The 19,269-nt window shown below is 41.9% G+C and overlaps 1 protein-coding gene across 2 annotated transcripts in view; it reads right to left on the bottom strand.

Annotated features, from left to right (window-relative positions):
* Nucleotides 1-19,269, bottom strand: part of PRKAG2 (protein kinase AMP-activated non-catalytic subunit gamma 2) — a 183,169-nt gene that overhangs the window by 151,288 nt on the left and 12,612 nt on the right. The window lies entirely within an intron of this gene.

Below are 19,269 nucleotides of genomic sequence, written 5' to 3'. Positions count from 1 at the left end.
GAGTGGGATGTAGCCAGTCCTCCACTCCCATGGTGAATGGTATGGCTCCTTCAGTGTTAACACATCTGTCTCCCAGCTCATCATCCACACAGCCCCCTCTGCTCTTTGGTCCCCAAAACACCTCTATTTTGTCAGAATCTGCACGACTCCCTTTCATCAAGAACAAGGGATCGCTTCTGTGGAAGAGCACTCCAAAAAAAGCACAGTTTAACTAACAGGCACATTGAGTAGATTTTCTGATCAGGTCTTTTTTTTTTTTTTTTTTTTTTAATTCTGTATTTGCATTGTAAAATTCCCAAACCAGGCTAAAATGCTACCAAAGCTGTTCACCAAACACTCTAGCTTCATCTCAGCATTCTTGCAAAGTACTTAAGCACGTTCCATTTCACTTGTGGTGAGAATGCAGTACAAAGCATTCCCACAAAGTCAACTACAGATTCAAGAGCAAAAATTGTCCTAATTCTTCAATGCTCTTCCATCAACACACCCTTTGCAACCACTCCATAACCCATGAGAAGGTGAAAACTGGAAGAAGTGAACCGCTTGCTATTGCGCTGTCACGCTACTGAGCTTGGTTGCTTTGCTGCTTCTGGACTTTCCTTGATGGGACAGGGGTGTGTATGACACAGGTGGGTGGGTAACACAGAGCAGAAGCAAAAATGAAAGCCCTGCTCCACAATCATGGGCTTGCTCAGATAATATTCCTATAATAAATAGGTGCTGAGAGTGCAAATGTGAGCTCTGTCACAGTATAGCACTTAATAATTGAGCAAATTTTGAACTTCCAACATAGAGAAACATGGGTCTGATTAGTGTCAAAGCAACATATGCTATTTTTAAAAAGTTTTATTACAGGTGCAGAAATGAGGAAAGAGAATGTAAAGCATCCCAAGCTGTCATGCTTTCATTTCAACACAGGCAATTGTTGAAACAACAGGCAACAAAGCTATGGAAACTTCAGCAACTTTATTCCTGTAGTTTTTACCTGGAGAAACGCAGCATGGTACCATGCCTAACCAGCCACACTGTAGAACATTCAATTTAGAGCAAAATTTGCCTGTTTAAGGTTTTCCTTCAGGTGCTGAGTCTTAAGGTAAAAGAAAAGCCACGTGACTAACCACAGCACATGCTCTCTGAAGACACAGTACAAAAGAGGGATGGGGAAAAATAAATCAAAAGGAAAAAGTGAAATCTTCCTGCTCAGGTGGAGTTCAAGAGCAAGACAAAGAGATGGTACTCTCACATATGTTGGTCTTTCCATCCCAGACCTCTGAAGCCATTCCTTGGGATGGTGACAAGAAAGGCCCAGTGTTGTGAGAGAGAGACAGCAACTCAGCAGCCAAAATAGCAGAACAAACTTTCATTAGCCCCCAGTATTCCCCAGTATCAGGCGCTCCCCAAATACCAGATGGAGCTTTTGCCTCTCATCACCAATGATGGAAATCAGAGAGCAGTACTGAGCAGCATGCTCCTCTTCTCATTGCTCATATTTAGAAATGGGGCTTTAATTCCACTTTAACAAGCTTTGGCCCACTGATTTCTTGTTCTGGACTTCCCATTTACCATCTGTTTTCTTAAAGTAGTTTTTGGGGCATCACCAAGCCTAAGTCATTCTTTTGCTTTGGATTGTATTTGCTTCTGTAGGAAAACACAATACTTCTGAGAAACTGGAGAACAAAGCTTTCTGTCCTATGTATTTGCAGAACAAAAACCAGATTACTTACAGTCCAAAAGTTTTTGCACCGAATTCTATATTTTAAAAATGTGGGTCATATTTGCAGCGTAAGGAGCTTAATTATTCTTGTAGAACACAGCCTGTTTTCCCACAGTCGTACTACGATGCACTGCATGAGGAACCAGCCCAGTTGCACAAGGGAGGCTGAGAAAAGAGAACAGATTTTCACCATGGTATGAGAGACTGACAGCTGCTGGAGGCAGGTTACCAGACTTCAATGACAAATTATTTCACCTTCTATTGCAAAGCCTGCATTCCTAAGTGCTTTAGACAAACCTCTCCATAAACCTCTTAATGTGCCACTTGAAACAATTCCCAGGCTGGAACAGTCACCTCCAAGTATTGTGAAGTTAACCCTCACCAAAGAAAACTCACAGCCCCAAAAAGATGTGCTCCAGAGCTAGCATGAAGTGTGTGCATGTTCGTTCAGACCTGGCTGATTGGTAAAGACAGAGGTTTTTCTTTTAAGAGGGGAAAAACTGAAAGCCAATGTTAAAAATAAAGAAGTTAAATAAAAACTTACAGGAATGAAGAAGTTGCAAAGAAACAGGAGGTGCCAGACAAGTCCTCTTATTAAAAACCACAAATAGCTAGAGATAAGGTTGAAAAAGGTGCGTTATTAAACTGAGGTACAGATGAATTAATAGAGCCAGAAATTTTTCCTTAAATGTTTTTAAAATTACATGTTATAAACATGTAATATTTATATGTTGAGGACAACAGCAGTCTTACTCCTTGAATCACAATATTTATCAGAGATTATAACATCTTCCCAGATATTCACTGCAACAGAATTCCTAAATCCTGAATGATCAGATGATCAAGTGAACAGGATGCTCAACTGTCCCTTCCATTGCTGACGTTTCGACTTTTAGTACAAAATGTCTCTGTTGTTTGTTGTTGTTGAAGCTCTTCCTCAGCTTTTACCATAAATAATACAAACTCCCCAGAGTAAAATATTTTCACTGTATGTCTACAAAGGGCTTAGCATCTAATGGAACAGGATTTTACTTTAATGCAGGCAGCAACAAAGATTCATAATCCCTGAAAGGCCATTCTTCTCAAAGTTTGACTTCTGCTGATGCCAAGGAATGCTGTAGCGTAATTTCGCCGTTCATCCCAAGCACTTGTGTTTGAATTGCTGTACTCCTTCTGCCAGTGACCTGCAGACCTGAATGCAACAGGCACCAAAGTTTCAAATACACTGATTCCAGGTAGAACATCCAGCTGTGCACCCCTTGTGAGCAAAGAAGTTAAAAACAACCTGCACTTGAATGATCACCTCATGTACTATCACTGCATAACCGATCACCTGTGTTTCCTAAGGACCTACTAAGGACTTGAGGAGAATTGTGCACTGTTCAAAATCACAGAATAATTCAGTGTGGAAGGGACTTTGGGATCTCTAGTTCTACCTCTTGCTTGAAGCAGGGTCAACACTGAACTCAGACCAGGTTGTGAAGGGTTCTGCTGGTCTCGTTTTTAAAACCTCCAAGGATTCATAGTTATCTTAAGATTTGAAAGAAGCAGCCCCTTCCAAAACAACCCAAAGAGTTCCCCCCCAAAATAAAGTTGTTCTACCCACCTAATTCACTGTGAAATGGAAACACTGGGCTATTGCATTGAAGGGGTTTCCACCTCAACTTCTCTCTGCAGTGCTAAAACTCCCAGATGTGGTATTGATGCCACAGTCAAACTGCGACTCCGTGTAAGATGGAGATGGAGTTTCCCAGCTTTCAGTAGAGCCAGTCCTTGGATACAGGCTCCCAAACACACACAGATGTAAACTTAAACCCAGGATTTCCTACTTGAAACTGGTTGATAATTATACTCACAGAAGGAGACAATCTTCACGTTCAGTAACGAATCAGTTCCTTACTCAGCAGATAGATCTAAAATGCATTTCTAAGATCCAAAACAGGATCACAAGATCAGAGAATAATTGAGGTTGGAAGTGATGGGTGCAAGTTTCTGTTCCAACTTCTGGCTTAAAGCATGGTTACTTATGTGGTCAAATGGGGGATTTGCAGAAGCATAACTACACAATTGAGGTTGATGACTCAAAAAGAGTATTCCAAAAATTATAAAAAGCAAAGAAACAACAACAAACAAACAAACAAAAAAAAAAAACAGATTTAATTCAATGCCATCATCAACAGATTTTTTTTTTTTTTTTTCTAGAAGACATTTTCAACATTCAGTTTTGGTTATGTGGGAAAGCAGACAATATTGTGTGGATAATGAATTGTTTTGGTGTTATATAAGACGTTGGTTAAAAATCCATGTGACTTCAAAGGGAGATTACACAAGATTATAGACCAAGGGTGAAATTCTGGCTCTGATTAAAATCATTGGCAGAAGTCCCACTGACTTGACCACTGCCAGGATTTTACCTCTAAGCCGAAGCGAACATGTTTTACTAACGTGGCCACACAGACCCACACATGCCAACCCAGACAGATCTTACAAGGGCATCTCTATACAACATTAAAGCCTAAAAATCCTTCTGTGATCTCCCTCGGAGCTGTGCAGTTTATCTCTCTTCCACTGTAGATTATTTATGTACAGATTAGGAAGACTGTGTCTGCAAGCAAAGACAATCCATATTTCTGAAACTCACATTTTCCTTCTTACTGCCCACTTGCCTTTTCCATCAGGATGCTACCACAGCAACAGCTCCATGGCCAGATAAACCAGGCTAAAAGCAATCATTGCAGGGCCATTAATTACTCCTTGTCCACAGATATTTCCTGTGGAGATATTGAGACCAGCTCAGAACTGGTCACATAAAAGCAAGTTCTGGCCTGAACTCAAGCACTGTGTTCAGGTTTGGGTGCCACAGTATAAGAAGGATATAAAGATATTGCAGAGTGTCCTAAGGAGGGCAAAGATGGGGACGGGTCTGGAGGGGAAGATGAGGAGCAGCTGAGGGTAAGCAGTTGTTGGGTGCAGAGCAGAGGATGCTGAGGGATCCTCAAGGCCATACAGCTGCTCACAGGGAGCAGAGGGGCAGTGCTCTCAGACACTGGGCTTGGATTTGGCTGTGTGGAGCCAGGCGTGGGACTCAATGATCCGTGTGTGCGTGACGGCCAATCAAGAGTGTTCCATGGCTCTGTGATCCTGCCTTGTTCTTGCAAAAGGCATTTCTGAAGTCTGTCCCACTACCACTGTTCATTTTACTTGTCTTCCAACACAGCTGTATTTCAGCAAGAGGTTTCTCCAGCTATAAAATGAGCATCATGCTCATTTATAACAATAACATTGTGACAGTTAACTATGCAATTCTTGTAAAGCCTCTGAAGATATAAATCACCCGAGCACAATTATTAACCTTCATTATTATTGCGTATGCAGAACTTTGGGTTGGAGCTTAGAAAGGCAACAGAAGATTAATTATAACTTGTCCTAAATGCAAAATAGGAGGAAGTGGAACACCCTCAATTTTGCTCTCATGAAAAACAAAGCAGTTGCTTACAGCAGCCTGCAGCTAACCTGGGAGCAGCGTTTGGCTGAGGCTGCCAAGCTCAGCAGTGTGGACACAAGTGTCCAATGGAGCACTAAGCACCCAGCCCTTAAACAGGCATCAGTTGGTTCCTGCCTCTTGACAGCACACAGACTGGCAGTACAGCTTCATAGGCACAAAATGCTCTCTCTCAAACTGTCCCAGTGAGAAACTTTGCCATGTACACAATTTACAAGTGACAACTTGGAAAGATCCTCTTCCCGAAACCACAACTGCAAATTTCATCATGCTTTGTCATGCTACTGTCAGGAACTCAACACAGAAACATTAATTTAAATTCTGGGGTTAAAATAAAAGATCACTACCAGAAATCTCAATGCAAGTTTTAAGGTTTCCAGGGTTTTAAACAAAAGCACTGTTCTGTGCCCTATGAAAACACTACAGACTGTTACAGTGCTGGAGCAGGAGAGGCAGTGGTGGCTGCAGGCAGATGGGTGCTTTCTTGGTGTGTGCTCAGGAGTGGTACAGAGCACGCGACTTCTACAAGAAATGACACCAGCAACATGCAAGATGCAGCATGTGAAACCAAGACAGCACTGCTCTTACTTTCAGAGAAGTTAAGCATCTGTTTAGTTTCTTCAAAAGGCCAACAGGACCCACAGATCTTTTTTCCCTTCTCAAAAGAATCAGATCATAATCTGTCACAGACATCTTGCACGATGAGCTCAGCACTCTAGAAGCATCGACATCCTTGTACTCGTCATTGCCCAGACAGATGGAAGAGCTGCAGAGCAATCTATGTCAGTGTGACAAGAAAAAATTAACCCATTGCCAGCAATAGTTGCAAAGTCAGTAACTTTTCACCTTGATCTCCCCAAAGAAGGAAGCACTGCACTTGAGAAGACCTCATTAAAAGATTACCAGAGGTTAGAAGTTTGGGTACCTCTGCAAGTGAAACTGATTCCTATGTTGATACTGAAAACCTTCTGCTGGCTGCAGGAGCAAAACAAGCAGATTTCTGCAGAGGATGGGGGACAGTTGCCTGAGACTTCTTTGGCCAAACACACTGTATGTGCTAATCAGAATTAATTTGCTTGATTCAGCCTCTATTTCTTTATTTGGAACTAAAGCTTCACAGAATCAGCGGGGATTTTTTTTTTTTTTTTTCCTAATCTTGCTGAGATGGAAATTTCCATACCACAATTCTGCAATGATTGTAAACAGGAGAGTAGTTTCAACATCATTGGACCTTAACCCTTTATATAATGAACAGCGGCTGAAAAGTCTGTGTGTAGGGAAGGGAGAGCAGGGCAATTCAGCAAGGGCTCTGCTGAAAGAAAACAGAAAGAAGGAACTGAGACTGCATGCCTGCTCAGCTCCCCATTTTTAAACTTGATGAAGAAAAACAAAAAGACAGAAAAGAATCAGAAGGTCACTAACTTAACAGAACTTCACACCTTAACATTTTTATCTGCTCCTTAGCACAAGATTGCAGATTACCTCACATACAGCAAAGTAAACAGGTTGCAAGAAAAAAGCTTACACAAATACTACAGGATTCCTTCCAATTCCCTCACCTCCTAGTTCAAGAGCAAAATATACACACTTCCCACTACTGAATGACTTCACTTTTGAGCATCCAAAATTTGATACCTTGAGATTTTTTTCCATCAACCTGAACAGCAAACAGGGATGGAACATGCTTCCTAAGAACACAGTCTTTCCCATTGACATTACCAGGCTGCTGCAAGGGAGAAGCAAACGATGCTGTGGACTTCCACCATCCATGCCCTGCATCCCCTCAATCTGCTGTACGTGCTGGAAATGACTCTGCCTCTGTCATACCTTTAACAGAGGATGTTTCCCCAAAATAAACGCACAGAAGAAAGGGAGATGGGGTTTCTGGGATTCCAGCTCCAGTCCTATGCACAGCAATTGATTTTGAAGCTACTTCAGGATCAGCCTCAACTTCTTGCCTCTTGGATTTTTGCAGGCATCTTCAGACATGAATGGAGGCATTAAATGTTTCAAGGGAGCATTTATATAATCTGAGCCTAAGGTATCCCTGGGATAGATTGCCCGTGCCACACCTCTCCATGCAGCAGCCAGGCAGGTTTGCTTTCTTTTCTGTCCAAGGAATAATAGAATATAACAATTAAAAACAACAACAAAAAAAAAAAAACAAAGATCTAACGAACTTCACAATGACTTGGGATTTAATCCCAAATTCTAGCTCCTCCTTAAGGCTCAAGTTATAAATGAAATGCCAAACTGTCAAAACCTTGCATCACATCTATCAAATGCAGACAGATTTTTGGAGTGCATAAAGAGCATTTCAGCCCCCTGACACACAACCAGCCTGGTTAACAAATGCGTGTTCCTCAAGCAGAGATGTTCCAGTTCGTGGCTCCTGAACTTTGTACTGGGAAGCGACCCAGCTGAGGCAGCCTTGTGCAAAATTTGCTATCTGCATTAAATAGATTTGTTCAGCTAGCACTCTCCTTTTCCCCCAGAGTTTCACTTGAACATCCCCACCTTTCATAAGGCTCACTAGAGCCTTGTTTACTGTCTCCTGTTTAACAAGATACTCACAAAATCCTCTTGCTATGCTGTTACAGTAGTCAGAACAAAAACAAAAGCCAGATCCAAATGCTTAAGGCTCCTTCCAGTACCCGTGTATTTTTGCCATCAAGGGACAATCGTTCAGTCCCTTCAGTTCTACATTCACTAATGAATACATTTTAACTGAATTACAGCACTAGCAGTGAAAAAAACACCAACCCTCTACCACAATCATGAACAGAAATGCATGAAATACCATACCACCAATACAAGTGTCCTTTCCAAATAGGATGAGCCTCCTCTCTTGCAGCAGGGTTTCCTTTTATTTTTCATGTAAACTTAGGTAAGTGGAGGGAGCTGGACAGCTGAGCTCTTTGTGAGCACCAGACTCTTGAATGCCTTGTCTGAGTTTGCAGCCTATGTATAGTATTTGGTTAATATTTATTTGACCATTTTGACTTCCTTTTGAGCTCTGCATATCTGACTTGTGGGCCCGGCTTCACTGAACTGGCAGCGATCCTCGTTCAGATAAATTTTGGATTTTTACATGCATTAACATGAATACGTTTTGAGACTATGTTTTGAGTAAAGAATTGTGCTGCACACAAAATCACAACTCCCCTATATGTGTGCATAGGGCTGAGGTTTGCTGCTGGATTATAGCGTGGATCTGTGCACACAGCTCCAAGAAAAGCTCTGTAATTGTTTAGTGGTTGGGCTGCTGGCAGAATTCCCTGCTGTTTTTATAAATAGGCCTAAAGACAAACAAACAAGCTACTAATAACAAGTGTTCTGTTTTAAAGCAGCTCTGCTTTGTGTTGTCCAGCACACAAGAAGCTCAGATGGTCAATACAGCAAAACCCGTGGCAAAAACTAAGAACATGCCAATAATCAGCAGCACTTCTGGTTCCCTAAAGCACTGACATTTCACTTCAATTAAAGAAGCTTAATTTAGGAGAAATACCAAGATATGCAAGGCTGCGTTTGGCTGTGCTGTCTCATATTTCCATTCACACTGTTGCTAGAAGTTGGGAAATGGTAAAATGACTTATTAACAGATAAATACAACTCCAGAGGCCTGGTACATGCCTAAAGCAAAACAGTCTTGCTGGCCTGGCTTTTTCCACCCATCAATTTCACTGTGTCAAAGACCTGGCCATGACTCAGAACACCTTTTCTGACCATTATTAAGTTCTTGGATTTGTCAAGAACAGCACAACTTTCGGTAGGAGCCCCTCTTTCCACTGGCAATTCCTTGGGATCTGAGCCATCAGCAATGGTTAGAGTTTCTACCACCTCTTTTTCAGTCTATTCACTTAATATTGTGATTTTTGTAACATTTTACTTTATTTTTGCTTTCAGAGTTCTGGAAGGGTGATTCAGCCTTCCTAGCTAACCACTCAAACCCAATTCTGAGTTCTTTGGTACTCTTCTTCAAGAAAGACACTCTTTCTTCGGTATCTCACTGGTATTTCATACCTACCTATTTCAGGAAATAAGCAGGAAAACATTTTTCACCTATCTATGCAGAAGCTTATTTGTTACCAACTAATGGAAGCCAGAAAAGTTTATATAGGAAAAAATACAGGATTCTGACACAGAATCTCTTTTAAGCGGTGCAGATGTAACAAATTCTTTTGGAGGAAAGGAGGGAAAATTAGGCCTCTAACCCTTTTTAAATTCCTTTTCTGTTACTTACAGATCTTATCTCTGTTACTTGGAAGATGATCTTCATCAGCCTCTATTGGCCCTGGGTTCCCTGGTGCAGACGTCACCATTTTGCTGCCTGCTGCTCATTTCCTCCACTAAGCCTTCTCTTGGAGGGCCTTATTTTTAATTTCCACAGCCGTGCTGGTTTTGCTTTGTTTTGCCTTTTGTATCCTCTTGGAGATCATACCTTGTCCCCACAACCCTCCTCATAGACTTAGCAGCTCTCTTTATCTCTTTCTTTATGTCATTCAGCATTAGCAGCTTAGGCTGCAAGAAAACAAATCCTCTTTGGTGCTGATAAGAAGAGTCACTTACGCTGTTCCTTCCCCTTTGTTTGCCCCTCTCTTCAGAGGGAAGAGCTGACCAGCCTTCACGTGATGACGCAGGCCAGAGCAAAATGCCAAGTGGGCTGTGCACAGTTGCTATCGAGGTGAGTGCTTTTCTGCTAATGCCCACAAATGATGGAGTCAGCATGGATTAAGGAAACAACAAAGTGCTCAGCGTTTATGGCAGTGCTGAACACACAGTGACGCATTTCAGGGCACACGCTACAGCCCCAGGGGAAGCTGCAGTAACACTGATAGCACAGGTGAAGAACCACTAGGTGACTGTACAAAGACACCTTTACCCAGAAGATGTCCTCTGTGGTGGAACCACGTTGCCATAGCAGTGGCACAGCACAGAGAGGAGCTGGTAGGAATTATGGTCACCAGAGCAGCAGATGGTTTCTCTTGTCACCAACCATACAGACACAATTTCCTTGGCATGACAAAGGCCATGCAGCCCTCCCAGAGAGTGCCCTCATCAATCACCTTCACAGCCACCAGGTGAGAAAGTACCCAGCTGAGCTTCAAACGGCCCAAAGTCTGCAACATGGAACTCGCAGAGCTTTCAGCAAAGCAAAGCAGAACTTCAGAAGCCTCTGCAGGCTGACTGGGGGCTAAAGAGGCACTGAAATGGTCAGTGGAGGAAGCTCAGCATCCTCTCAGATTGGCAGCTGAGCTAAAGGCAATGCCCAATTAGGCTCTAGGCAGCACTTGTTCTCTTTACAGGACTGTAAATCCAGCAAATGTTCTGAAAACACTAAATCCACGGGAAGAAAAGATCCTTACTAAAACATAAGTGTTACCAAATGGTAACTGCATTAGTACACACAAGTGCAAACAGCTTTGTTCTTGAAATCTCGCTACTTTCTCAGCGGGTATCTAACATCACAAGAAAACCTTACATGGGAAGGAGAGGAGCAGGTGGGGAAAACAACATTCTGTTTCAGCTTTAAGGAAAAGTGTTGGGTTTGTTTCTGCAAAACACTTTCTGCTGTTCTGCAACACAACAGCTGCTCCAACCCCACTGACAGTTTTAGCCAATTCAAAGTCATCAGTTTTCAGCACACCGTGCAGCTGAAAGCAAATTCAGCTGGTAGCACTGCTGGAAACAAATCATTATTTGTCCAGATCTCATATTAACCTTTTCTTTTCCATGAACATCACCACTGAAAAAGTACAGTTCATACCTTTCAAACAGACCAGTGGAAAAAGGCAGCAAAAAGAGAACAGCCTCTCAAGTCAGCTATGAAGACCTCGAACCAGAATCTGAGCAATTTCTACTTCAAATGAGCTCTGTTTCTCCCAGCAACTCTATATCCCATCAAATCTGTGAATCAGGTCATCCTAAATAGAGGGAGACCAAAGCATAAGCAGGCTTAGTTCTAAGGATCATGCTGTTTTAGCCAAACCACCAAGCTTATAAGCTTGCCCTGATGACTCTACCATAAAAGTAAAGTTCTATATTGCTATTACTGCTGCACAGACATCAGAACTATTTCTAACTAAACGTTTAATTCTGTTTCATCTTTAGCTACTTGGTTAGGCAGTTAATTTGCCTTCCTGCATTGAATTGTTCTATTTTCACTTGTAAAAATTATTTCACTTTCTGCAGAAAGGGGTCTGCAAGTCATACAAAATATAGCAAGTGCTACATGAGTACCTTGCAAACGTAAATCCTGTCCTAGTGGCCTACAATTCAACAAACTGTGAGATGCTCACCTCAAATGCACATTTTCAAACTAAGCTTTAGCTAATGGCAAAGTTAGAAAAATAAACATTTTGCCAAATTAAAAAGCCAATACAACATTAATCTGAAGAGAGCTATCATTTGCAATAAGACATGAGGTCTGGGAGGGTCTCACAGGGTACATGAATTTGTCTTTGGCCATCTGTGCGACTCTCCCCAGCTCTGCCCCAGTGCCAAGCCAGTTAATTTCGATCTCCTCAATTTCTTATTTTTACTTCCAAGATTTAATTGGTAGATGGCAGATATCCCTTTGTTATTCTTCTGCCCCACTCCCTCCTGCTGGCACCCCAGCAAGTCACTAATGCAAAGAAACGATTTATTACAACACAGATGAACAACATGGTTTTTTCTTTCTTCTTCCCCCAGCTACTGTTTTTAATCTTAGCTCAAGAGTCCCCTCCAGATACTCTAAACTGAGGCAGACAACTTGGTAATGATACAAAGCTACCAGGCTCATTTGCTAACAGCAGCAGATCTCAACGAATTACATTGCTGAGTGAGAAAAGAACTTAGGCTAATTTTAATCAATTTAATGAATTTAGTTTAACCCCTGTATTCACATAATTATGGACTATAATTTCGTCCAAAACTTGAGAATTTAACAGCTGGATAGAGACTAACCAAAATGTCCATGTCTCTTAAGGTTAATGAGAAGCTGTCATCACACTTTTGCTATGGATTAAACATGTGTGCTTACAGAATGCATCAGGAAGCCTTGAGAGCAGATAAAAAAAAACCTGAATATCATATATATATTAGCACTGTGAAGACTCATCTGGAATAATGTGTACAGTTCTGGTCATCTGTGCTCAGGAAAGGTTAATTCATCTGGGAACAAGTGCACCAAAAGACTATTCTGATGATGAGAGGAACAGTTTCTCTTATGGGACGTGACTAAAAGAGCTTTGCTTGCTTTGCTTTGCAGTTGACAGCTGAGAGTGCATGTGATTGCACTTCAAAACTACATTAGATGGACAAACACCGCTAAGGGAGAAGGAAGATAAAGGACACTTTTGGGTGCCATTGGAGAATGGAAATAGGTCATGAATAAATTTCAATTGGATGTTAGGAGAGGGGAAAACGACATTCTGGAGCAAAATTCTAGCAATAGAAATGGGGACAAAATCCATAAAGGCTCTTCAGACTGAAGAAATTTCTTACAGGAAAGACATAAATGAATCTGCCTACAAGATTTTCCTACAGAATTAGGAAATGAAACTAAATGGGAAGTTAAAAGAAGGCTGCTTCTTGCTTTATGCATTTTCTACAACAAGCAGGAAAGTAAGGGATCATTATTACTTGCAGTTTTTCCAGCCTTAAGAAGCTCTGCTTCTGTTGTGGAGGCCCCACAGCTGACAGGTCTGCAGACAGAAACAGCCCAGAAGTCTGATGACTGGTCTGGAAGACCAGAAAAAGCTACTGACATCTGGAAAAAAAGTCATTCTATGTACAACATGAGGGTCAACACAAAAATATAGGATGATTAAGAAGGTTAATTCTGGACCACTTCCCAAATTTGCAAAGAGACCGGTATGCAACATGTGTCTGTGTCTCTGAGAACAACTGTTCCAGTGCTCAGAGCATGCCAACCATAGCTCCTAGCAAGGCCTGCAGCAAAACATGGTAAGCCTGTTGTAAGAAGTCCTTGCTGTATGCGTTTCAGAAACCTCACATCAGATGTGCCGCATGCATTACACACAAAAGTGCCTATGGAAATATGGGTGTATGCAGGCACACCCACATTCAGGTACATGTCACAAAACTGGGATACTGCTCATAAAAACATTTCATCTGCTTAGACAAGGGTCTGAAGTACCCCCAGATTAGAGGAGCTGTATAATGGCTCTAAAGTGTTATCAAGATGATTCTACTTACCTAAACTAACCAAGAAGCAGTAATGATCTCTGTAACTTACTGAATAGCCTAGAAAAGCAAATAAGCAAACCATTGATGGCTCTGCAAATCTGAAAGAATGTATTTGTAGCTAGATTTAAAAGACAAACACAAAAAGAGGAAGGGAAAGCTCTAAAAGTGAAATTACAACTAAAACAAGACGGAGAGAGAAAAGGGGAGAAAAAAAAAAAATCTTCCTGAAAATGGTTAAGAAATGAAACATACCAACATTGGTTTTGTCAGCTGGGAGCTCTGACCAGCCACCACCACAGCCCCTGCTTTCACCCACCTCAGCCTCCTGGCAGACACTTTTACCAGGTAAATAAAGCCCAGCCCCTTCCCTGCAGACAGCTGAACTGATTTGTCACCGCACTTCCAGGTTCAGACCGTGGTTCCCATGGTGAGGGCATCCTTCCCAGCATCTGCTCTCCCCAAGGCCTGGGGAACAGCCAGCTCTCCAGAGGCATCAGCTGCAGTCACTTTGGGAGCCTGGTGACCTGCCTGTTAAAATAGTGAGCTCCCTCCGCAGTGCTTTTAGGGAACCAAGAGCATGCCAGAACACTGCTTGCCCTCATGCACAACCGAGGAACAAACAAGCAGCTGTGCTCAGTTTAAGTCAAGGCTCTACTTTCTCAGCTCTTATTAAAGACTGGCTTATTTCTTCACAACTAATGGCAAGGAATGGTTGCTTTATGGGGAACCACAAGCTGATGGTGCTATCTGATTTTGCCTCAGCTGGGTCAAACTCATATCATCCACAATGGAAGGCTGTAAATCTATTTACAGAGCAGTGAACCTCATCACAGGTAAATCCCTGAAGCCAAAATGAGTCTTATTACTGTTGATCTTACACACAGAATGCTCTATACAGAATCAACGCAGAATCAGCACTGCCAGCATTGATTTACCTAGAACTGTCTGGCTTTAGGCACAATGTTTTAGCTGACATCCAGGATTAGGGAGCCTTTCAGCTCTATTTTCCATCTTGCTATAGATTTGGGCAAATTACCTTTTATATTTTTGCTTTTGTACTTACAGACACTCATACATTTCTGCTGAACATTTTGAAATTTGCAGAAGGAGGGAGACAGAAGAGGGCAATGCATTAGGGCTATTACGTTATGTTGGCTCTGACACCAGATATTCTTTTCAGGAGAGTTTTAAAACAAATATTTGAATCAAATCCCCCAATCAATATAAACCTGGACACCTTCCAAGAGTCCACTTCTTTGGCAAGTTCAAATAAAGCTGGTCTGGCTGTGTTTAAGGTATAAATAAAATCTGGAGTGCACAGAAGGTTGATGTTAGAGGGTCCAGCTGACTGATAAGAGCTGTGATCTACAGAGGACAAACTGAATAGCGTTCAAGATGATACTGGCAACTGTTAGGACGCTGCGGGTATCTGAGAATGCTCAGGTCAGATTGGTGATATTTTCCATTTCATGTTCACTGCAATTAAAGCATTGATAGCATTAATGGTTCACCAGGAATTACTCTGCCCTCCAAACCAGGATAGGCAGATCCCAAGACAGTGCTGGCGGCCAGTGTGCTGCAGAGGCACTTGAGTTTAAATGCAATGAATAAAAATATATTTTTCTCTAGATACAGAGAAATAAATTGCTTGTGTCCATTCAAAATCTCATGAAGCTTTCCTTTAGAAAAAAATGGCTTTAAACTAAAAGTGGAAAGATTTAGATTAGATGTTAGAAGGAAATTTTTTACTCGGAGGGCAGTGAGGCACTGCTAGAAGCTGCCCAGAGAAGCTGTGGCTGCCCTATCCCTGTAGCTAGCAGTGTTCCCCAAGGGTTGGTACTGAGTCAAGTCTTGTATAACATCTTCACTGGTGACCTATATTAAGGGGTAGACTGCACCCCCAGCAAGTTTGTTGATGATACAAATCTGGGGGAAGTAGCTGACACACTAGAAGGCTGTGCTGCCATTTAGCAAGGCTGGAGAGTTTGGTGTAGAAGAACCTCATGATGTTCAACAAGGGCAAGTGTAGAGTTCTACACGTGGAGTGGAACAACTGCATGCGTCAGTACAGGTTAGGGGCAGACCTGCTGGAAAGGAGCTCTGCAGACAAGGATGTAGGTGTTTGGGTGGAGAACAGGTTGGCCATGAGCCAGCAGTGTGCTTTTGTAGCCAAGAAGACCATTGGTATCCTGGGGTGCATCTCCTTTTCAAAACCCACTGAGACACTTTCCTGTACAATCTACTGTAAGGAACTGCTTTAGCAGAGAATTGGACTTGATGATATCCAGAGGCCCCTTCCAGCCCCTGGGATTCTGTGATTCTACAGTTCTGTGATGCTGAATGCAAACTCAGGTTGAATGGAGCCCTGGGCAACTTGATCCAGTGGATAGCAGCCAGCATGGCAGCAGGGTTGAAACTGAATGGGCTTCAAGGACTCTCCCAAACCAAGCCATTCTGTGATCTATGATTCTACAAAATACTTCTAAAGGCTTTTGTAGCTTCATAGTTGGAAGGTTTGCAGATCCATATTTGTAGCTTCGTATTTGAAGCCTTGCAACAGTTTCAGAGTTACCTCCATGTCTGCTGTACCCAGCCAGTGCCAACAGGTCTGTGGAGCCAGTGCCCAGTTTGAGTACATGTTCCTCTAAGGATCAGAACAAAATCATCAGGGTGTTATGGTCAAGACTACCAAGAGGAAATCCTTTTCATCTTTACTGCTGACACATGGAAGGAGAAGCACAGCTGCATCCAAGATAAAGCAAGCTTGTGGTTAGGAGGTTGCTCTCGTTAGCAGTCTAGCTAGACTTGCTTTAACCACTAAATCAACTGTGTATTTTGGAGTTGTTGAGGAAATTAGACATTCATGGCCAAGCTTTGGACAAAGTTTCAGATGATTCTGTTAATGAATTACCAGCTATAGCTGAGTTTATATTTGACTGAATTTCTGTGGTCAGCTTAAGGAATGCATATACTTGGATCTAAACAAGATGCACATTCATACCTGCTCTGTCAATATACATACAATATACAAACACGTTGCACCAGTTGCAGTTGTTCTACATATAATTTTCCAAAAATAAAAATTTAAGAGCAAGAAAACATTAAGGCCATTGCCAGAACCACATCATACATTTCTTTCCCAAAGTTACAGCATTCTGCAGAGCCCAACCAATGTGTCAGAGAGAGCTCCAGCTTCAGGCACCAGCACTGAGTTCCACGTCTCCAATGGTATTCTGGATCCTTCTCTGAGCAGTTCCCTAAAGTGACACAGTCAGACCCATGGACAGCTGTGCTGAAAGGCCTAAATAGCAGAGTGTCGTAAGAAAAAAAATATCTAACTTCTTAAGGCCTAATTTTACTTAATTGCCAGAAAGAAACAAACCGTTTTTCCTTAGAACTTTTAGAAGCTTCTCAGAAAAGTCAAGCTTTCCTCAGAACCAGCCTTGTGTTCAAACTGGGACTAATAAAATATTTTTTTCGTATTCAGTAGATTATGATAAACTCCAACGTGATGTTCAGAAAAGATAATATTAACTAACCCACCATAACAATTCCAACATAAAACACCTCACCAAGCATGTGTACTGCACATACAAAAGCATGTATTAAGGAAACAGTTGGAATTTACCTATTTTCAGCCCATGCATTGAGGCATACTTAATTTAAATGACTTATAAGTCCATTAAAAGCACAGGATTTAGCCTTGTAACTGTCTCATGATGCACACTATTTCCAGGTCTCTATTTAAACAAAATCTGGGCTGTCAGAGTTCTGACTGGCCTTTTTATACTTCGTCTCCATAACGTGGATGTGAAAGAGAAAGGCTGAATGCATCTGTTCTGCTCTCTGCAAATCGCACACAGAGATATTTCAGGTTTCTGGCTGACACTGAGTTTGGCCACTTACCTACTTTCCCATTGAGACCACTGGAAGAAATCACAGCTACAGAATTACCATCGTAACACAAGCAGCAGAGAGAGTGACTCATGCATTACCACTCAGCCATCTCCATCACACATCTCTCACACTGTCCATTTTGCACAGTCCTCCTAAATGGCACCCTCAGATTTTAGTATTTCTTAGCAAGGTGTTTGTCAGGGCACCATACTTTTGGCATCTACGCTGGCTATTGGAGCATTCACAAGTTGAGGTGGTTCCCTCTGCCATCTTCCTCGTCTGAGAGAGACCCCTAATGAAACCTGAATAGTTTAACCTTATGCAGAAATAAGGTGCTCAGCACTGACTCTGCTGACTGCAGCAGTTCTGAAAGGTGACAGGAAATGAGGGCAAGGAACCAGAATCAGAGCCAGCACACACCAAGTGGTAAGCAGCTCATACAACTGGAAGTCCCTGCTCAGCATTCAGCAGGAACTCAGGCTAAAAGATACTCTTTACATCTCCTAAAACCCTGCTTGTGGGTATCCTCCATGAAATAGGAATACTCTGCCCAAGTTTAAGCACCTGAGGTTGTCAGAGTTTTGGAAAAGCTGCCATTTATCCCCAGTGTCCACGTATGGTTCTGGCACACAAATGAAACCAAAAAAATCCTTTCACTGAAGGCAGGAGATATAATTCCATGAGACTGACTTTTATGGTGCACGTATTTCATGTGTGGTGGCTTTTTTAGAAACTGTTTCAAAAGCATCCACTGCTTTTTGTTGGGAAAATACTAAGAAATTGTTTTATTGTTATTTTTTTGCAGAGGGTACAGTGGCCTTCAGAAGTAAACGGATTACAAAAATAGGATCTTTTTTAAAGAACAATCTGATGTGAAAACTGGAATGCTTGGCAAAAAGACTGAGAAATCTTTTGGCAACAGGTTCAAAATCAGTCTTAGTCAGCAAAAACATTTAGGAGATCACTGTGAAGTGAAGTTCCCAATCCAGTGCCAGGAAGTCAGATTTCCTCACTGCAACAATAAATATCTGCACGATAATGGCTTGCGGGCCAATCCTGCCTGTCAAAACAGAAGTGCCACAATGAATTGTTGTGAGGAATTCTCTCTGATGGAATTGGTTTGTGCTCTGAGCCATGACCAGTCTTCAAGGCTGTCCTGATGATAACTGTAATTTAAATAATTTCCACTGAAAAGGGATAAATTGAACTCTTTGGATAAACCATCATATCCTTCTATGTTCTCGCTTTTCAGCAGTCGTATTTCTACCACTAAATAGTTTTCCATCTTCCTTAACTCTGTTACCATTTTCCATTTAAAATGCACTATGGCATAATCAGGCTGCTCTTCAGCATCAATCAGCCCCAGCAGGAACAAGTATCTGTCTTGGAGGAAAAGAAATGGCACTGGCATAATCACATTACTAACGACAGGTCCATTATATAATCAACAAATTGGTGTTTCTGCTGGCTATTCCCTTTTCTCTCGCTTCCTTAATAGTTCTTAGTTCAGTTTGACATCAGCAATTCATTTAGCAAATGGATAAAGTAAGCCTTTGGATTTTTACCAACAGTGTCAGTTACTAATTGCAGTCGTCACATTTCACTGCAAAAACACCGACTGTTCAGCGTAAGGATAATGATGGCAGGCACAGGTGAACGTGCAATTTCCCCGTGCATCACCTGAGCTCTGTGTTTCCTTGACGCAAAGTGAAGACAAAGCACAGAGCTGGTGGCTTCCCCTGTGCAGCTGAAGTGTAGCAAAGTACAAATTCACTCATTTCACTGTCTGAATCTCAGTAACTTCACTAACTTTTCAGCTGTCCATTATTTGCTATTGCAACCATCGTATAGGATAAATATTTCTTTCTGCAGCTTGTCCTAGCAAATAGTCATCCCTCCATCATTATTTGTCATCTATTGTCAGAGCTTAAGGAAAACACAGGTTAGACATTTTACTGCAGCA

The sequence above is a fragment of the Centrocercus urophasianus genome, unplaced genomic scaffold, assembly GCF_019232065.1.
Source record: "Centrocercus urophasianus isolate 14NV4802_14NV808 unplaced genomic scaffold, USGS_Curo_1.0 seq_16, whole genome shotgun sequence".
Lineage (NCBI taxonomy): Eukaryota > Metazoa > Chordata > Aves > Galliformes > Phasianidae > Centrocercus > Centrocercus urophasianus.
This window is presented reverse-complemented; position numbering and strand designations above follow the sequence as displayed.